Source organism: Triticum dicoccoides, chromosome 3B, assembly GCF_002162155.2.
Source record: "Triticum dicoccoides isolate Atlit2015 ecotype Zavitan chromosome 3B, WEW_v2.0, whole genome shotgun sequence".
Classification (NCBI taxonomy): Eukaryota; Viridiplantae; Streptophyta; class Magnoliopsida; order Poales; family Poaceae; genus Triticum; species Triticum dicoccoides.
The window spans coordinates 604,616,079-604,622,484 of record NC_041385.1 but is presented as its reverse complement, the minus strand read 5'-3'; positions in this window follow the sequence as shown (position 1 = coordinate 604,622,484).

The following is a 6,406-nucleotide window of genomic DNA, read 5'->3' as shown; positions in this document are numbered from 1 at the left end:
CGAAGACGAAAGAGGGGATGCCTTCCAGGGCATCCCCAAGCTTAGGCTTTTAGTTGTCCTTGAATTTTACCTTGGGGTGCCTTGGGCATCCCCAAGCTTAGGCTCTTTCCACTCCTTATTCCAAAATCCATCAAATCTTTACCCAAAACTTGAAAACTTCACAACACAAAACTCAACAGAAAATCTCGTGAGCTCCGTTAGTGCAAGAAAACAAACAACCACTTTGAGTTACTATAATGAACTCATTCTTTATTTATATTGGTGTTAAACCTACTGTATTCCAACTTCTCTATGGTTCATACCCCCCGATACTAGCCATAGATTCATCAAAATAAGCAAACAACACACGGAAACCAGAATCTTTCAAAAACAGAAACAGTCTGTAGAAATCTGTAACTCTCAAATACTTCTGGAACCCCAAAAATTCTACCAAATTAGGAAGTCCTAGCTAATTTGTTTATTAATCTTCTGCAAAAATAATCAACTGAAAAATACGTTTCTGTGATTTATGAAAATTATTGTCGTGCGTGCAAAGGTTTCTGTTTTTCAGCAAGATCGAATTAACTATCACCGTAGGTTATCCTAAAGGTTTTACTTGGCACAAAGACTAAATTAAACACAAAACCACATATAACCAGAGGCTAGATGAATTATTTATTACTAAACATGAACAAAAAGTAAAGAACAAAAATAAAATTGTGTTTCCTCCCAACAAGCGCTATCGTTTAACGCCCCTAGCTAGGCATTGAGATTTCGATGATGCTCACATGAAAGGCAAGAATTGAAGCGTAAAGAGAGCATCATGAATCACGTGACAAACACATCTAAGTCTAACATACTTCCTATGCATAGGAATCTTATAGGCAATCAAAATATCATAGCAAGCAAAAACTAGCATATGCAAGGAAGCAGAAAGAAACAATAGCAATCTCAACATAACGAGAGGTAATTTAATAACATGAAAATTCCTACAACAATATTTTCCTCTCTCATAATAGTTACATGTGGGATCATAAGCAAATTCAACAAAATAGCTATCACATAAAATATTTTCAACACGATCCACATGCATGCGAAGTTGACACTCTTCCAAAATAGTGGGATTGAAATTAACTAAAGTCATGACATCTCAAAACCCACTTTTAATAATATTGCAAACACTATTATCAATCTCATATTCATCATGGGGCTTAAATAATTTTTCAAGATCATAAGAAACATTATCACCCCAATCATGATCATTGCAACAAGTAGTAAACATAGCAAAACTAGCATCCCCAAGCTTAGGGTTTTGCATATTATTAGCACAATTTACATCAACAGAATTTGTAGTAAAATCATTGCAATCATGCTTTTTATTCAAGGAGCTATCGTGAATCTCTTCATAAATTTCTTCATCACAATTTTCAGATTCACGAATTTCAAGCAAAACCTCATAAGGATAATCTAGTGCACTCAACTCACTAGCAATTGGTTCATCATAATTGGATCTCTTGAAAAGATTAGCAAGTGGATGAGGATCCATAAACTTTTAGCAAGCGAATATGCAATAAAAAATAAGGCACATGGAGACACAAGATCGAACTGAAGAGGGGCGAAGAAAAGGCAAAGGTGAAGTGGGGGAGAGGAAAACGAGAGGCAAATGTCAAATAATGTATTGCGAGGGATAAGAGTTTGTGATGGGTACTTGTTATGTCTTGGCTTGCGCGTAGACTCCCCAGCAACGGCACCAGAAATCCTTCTTGCTACCTCTTGAGCATGCGTTGGTTTTCCCTTGAAGAGGAAAGGGTGATGCAGCAAAGTAGCGTAAGTATTTCTCTTAGTTTTTTGAGAACCAAGGTATCAGTCCAGTAGGAGGCTACACCCAAATCCCTCGTACCTGCACGAACAAATAAGAACCGTGCAACCAACGCGATAAAGGGGTTGTCAATCCCTTCACGGCCACTTGCAAAAGTGAGATCTGATAGAGATAATAAGATAAATATTTTTGTATTTTTATGATATAGATTGAAAAGTAAAGATTGTAAGATAAAATAGATCGAAAACTTATATGATGGAAAATAGACCCGGGGGCCATAAGTTTAACTAGTGGCTTCTCTCAAGATAGCATAAGTATTACGGTGGGTGAAAAAATTACTATCGAGCAACTGATAGAAAAGTGCATAGTTATGAGAATATCTAGGCATGATCATGTATATAGGCATCACGTCCGCGACAAGTAGATCGAAACGATTCTGCATCTACTACTATTACTCCACACATCGACCGCTATCCAGCATGCGTCTAGAGTATTAAGTTCATAAGAACAGAGTAACGCATTAGGCAAGATGACATGATGTAGAGGGATAAACTGAAGCAATATGATATAAACCCCATCCTTTTATCCTCGATGGCAACAATACAATACGTGCCTTGCTGCCCCTGCTGTCACTGGGAAAGGACACCGCAAGATTGAACCCAAAGCTAAGTACTTCTCCCATTGCAAGAAAGATCAATCTAGTAGGCCAAACCAAACTGATAATTCGAAGAGACTTGCAAAGATAACAAATCATACATAAAAGAATTCAGAGGAGATTCAAATATTGTTCATAGATAATCTTGATCATAAACCCACAATTCATCGGATCTCGACAAACACACCGCAAAAAGTATTACATCGAATAGATCTCCAAGAAGATCGAGGAGAACTTTGTATTGAGATCCAAAGAGAGAGAAGAAGCCATCTAGCTAATAACTATGGACCCGAAGGTCTGAGGTAAACTACTCACACTTCATCGGAGAGTCTATGGTGTTGATGTAGAAGCCATCCGTGATTGATTCCCCCTCCAGCGGAGCGCCGGAAAAGGCCCCAAGATGGATCTCACGGGTACAGAAGGTTGCGGCGGTGGAAATAGGGTTTCGTGGTGCTCCTGGATGTTTTCGGGGTATATGAGTATATATAGGCGAAAGAAGTAGGCCAGTGGAGCCACGAGGGGCCCACGAGGGTGGGGGGCGCGCCTACCCCCCTGGGCGCGCCCTCCTACCCTGTGGCCCCCTCTTTTCTTCCTTGACGTCCACTCCAAGTCTCCTGGATTGCATTTGTTCCAAAAACGATTCTCCCAAAGGTTTCATTCCGTTTGGACTCCGTTTGATATTCCCTTTCTGCGAAACACTGAAATAGGCAAAATAATAGCAATTTGCACTGGGCCTCCGGTTAATAGGTTAGTCCGAAAAATGATATAAAAGCGCATAATAAAGCCCATTAAACATCCAAAACAGATAATATAATAGCATGGAACAATCAAAAATTATAGATACGTTGGAGACGTATCACCAGCCCCCCTAGGCACGCCCAGATGGGTGGTGCCCACGTGGTGGCCCCGTTGACCCTCAAACCCACGCTATAAAATCCCATATTTCTAGGAAAAAAACCAGGGAGAAAGAATTATCGCATTTCACGAGATGGGGCCGCCGCCAAGCCCTGTTCTTCCTCGGGAGGGCAGATCTAGAGTCCGTTTGGGGCTCCGGAGAGGGCGATCTTCGATCTTCGTCATCACCAACACATCTCCATCGCCAATTCCATGATGCTCCCCACCAGGAGTGAGTAATTCCTTCGTAGGCTCGCTGGTTGGTGAGGAGTTGGATGAGATTCATCATGTAATCGAGTTAGTTTTGTTAGGGCTTGATCCCTAGTATCCACTATGTTTTGAGATTGATGTTGCTATGACTTTGCCATGCTTAATACTTGTCACTTTGGGCCCGGGTGCCATGATTTTAGATCTGAACCGTTTATGTTATCACCATTATATCCATGTTCTAGATCCGATCTTGCAATTTATAGTCACCTACTACGTGTTATGATCCAGCAACTCCGGAGTGATAGAAGTCGGGACCACTCCCAGTGATGACCGTAGTTTGAGGAGTTCATGTATTCACCGTGTGCTAATGCTTTGTTCCGGTTCTCTATTAAAAGGAGGCCTTAATATCCCTTAGTTTCCAATAGGAACCCGCTGCCGCGGGAGGGTAGGACAAAAGATGTCATGTAAGTTCTTTCCATAAGCACGTACGACTATTTACGGAATACATGCCTACATTATATTTATGAACTGGAGCTAGTGTCGTATCACCCTAGTTTATAACTGTCTCATGATGAATATCATCCAAGTGTCACCGATCCAATGCCTACGAATTTATCTTATATTGTTCTTGCTAAGTTACTACTGCTGCTATCATCAAAAGTATCATACTACCGTGCTACTAATCACTTTGCTGCAAATAATTAATCTCCAGGTGTGGTTGAATTGACATATAACAAGAAAAAACCAGGAAAAGAAAATAAACTAGCATGGATAATACAATGAAAGAGTATGAACACCGACAACTAGAATGAGTGTATGAACATGAATGTAATGGCGGTGAGAAATATGTACTCCCCCAAGCTTAGGCTTTTTGCCTAAGTTGTTCTAAGGCCACCACTTTGCCCAGATGATATCCGACATCATAGTTGGGGTCCTACTATGCTACGGCAGCTGACGCCTGATGAGATGCTTCCTGGAGACGAGTGGCCTCCGCTGATCTCTCATACTCGTTTGCCTCCTCTCTAGTTATAACATATCTCCCATTTACCTGAAAGTTAAAGAAGGCAGGAGCAGGAAGGGTAATATGAACAACACGCTGTCTGTCAGAGATTAGTCGGTACTGGAGGGACTCATCGTTCCTCTCAAGAAACTAGTAACGAACCATATCATTATAATCTAGAAAAGCAGGTGGCAACTCAATATCATTTTTGCTTATGGATACACCAAGGTAACTAGCTAAACGAGTTGCATAAATCCCACCAAATAAATCTCCATCTTTAGCATTAAGATGTAACCTTCGTGCAAAAATGGCCCCCAAGTTATATCGCTTATCACCTAATACCGCACTCTTGAGGACACTAAGATCTGGGACGTAAATGTGACTATGCTCATGCTTACTGTTAATGCATCTACCTATAAAGAGAGCAAACTAATGTATGGCAGGAAAATGAATGCTCCCTATGGTAGCTTGTGTGATATTTCTAGTTTCTCCCACGGCGACGCTAGCAAGGAAATCATTATATTAAGATTTGTGAGGTTCACTAAAGATGCCCCACTGTGGGATTTTGCAAGCAGTATTAAAATCTTCAAGGTCCATGGTATACGGTTTATCATAGAGGTCAAATATAACAGTGTGAGTGTTGCGCTTAGATGAAAATTCGAACCTACACACAAAGGAATCAATGAGGTAATAGTATTGTCGGCACTTATCTGATACGAAGTCCTCAAGATCAGCATTATGTACATACACATCAAATTCATCCTTGAAGCCTACATGGACCATAAATTCATTCGACAGCCATTCACAAGGCCGCACTTGAGCTTCCCTTTGTGGTTCGAGGTCCGGCTCACATATCGCGAGCCTCGGTGCTTGCTTCCTTGAAGAACCACCTTGGTACATTCTCCTAGACATTTTTCTTCCTCTGAAAATTTCTAAAAATTTTAGTGACTCAAAATAGAAGTGAACCAAACTCAACAAGATTGATAGCAACTACTCCCACAAGTGCCCGGAGACTATAACATGCATTAAAACTACCTTTGACCATATAAATTTGACATGCAAGCTCAAGAACAGGGTCACTACAACAACAAAAATTTGCAATAAATAAAGCACTAGAACAAAAACTAATTGGACCATTGGAGGAGTCACATACCAAAGAACAATCCCCTAAAGCAGTTTTGTGAATGGGGCTTTGAGCAAGGAGATCAAAAATGGCAGCAAAATGAGCAAGAACACGAGTTTGAGCTACGAGATGATTTTTTCTGGAGGAAGACGAAGTGGAAGGGTGCTGGAATAAGTGGAGGGGGGCACATGGGGCCCATGAGGCAGGGGGGCGCGCCCTCCACCCTCGTGGCTCACTGGTGCATCCCCCTGGTGTGTTCTAAGTGCCAGAAATCCTCAAATATTCTATAAAAATTCATACTAAATTTTTAGAGCACTTGGAGAACTTTTATTTTTGAGGTATTTTTTATTGCAAGGATAATTCAGAAAACACACAGAAAATACTTTTTTGCTTTATTTAAACTAAATAACAGAAAGTAAAAGGAGGGTACAGAGAGTTGTGCCTTCTAAATTCATCCATCTCATGCTCATCAAAAGGAATCCATTAACAAGGTTGATCAAGTCTTATTAACAACCTCTTTTGAATAACATGAAACCGGAGAATTTTCAAATAACACTAGGTTACCTTAACGGGGATATGCATATACCCAATAATAAGAATATCATATTTTATTTTGACAGTAGGAAGAGGGAATTCAAAACCTCCAATAGTAATAGTTCAGATTTTCCAATAGGGTTGATACTATGAACTTGAGGTTGTTTCTTCGGAAAGTGTACCATATGCTCA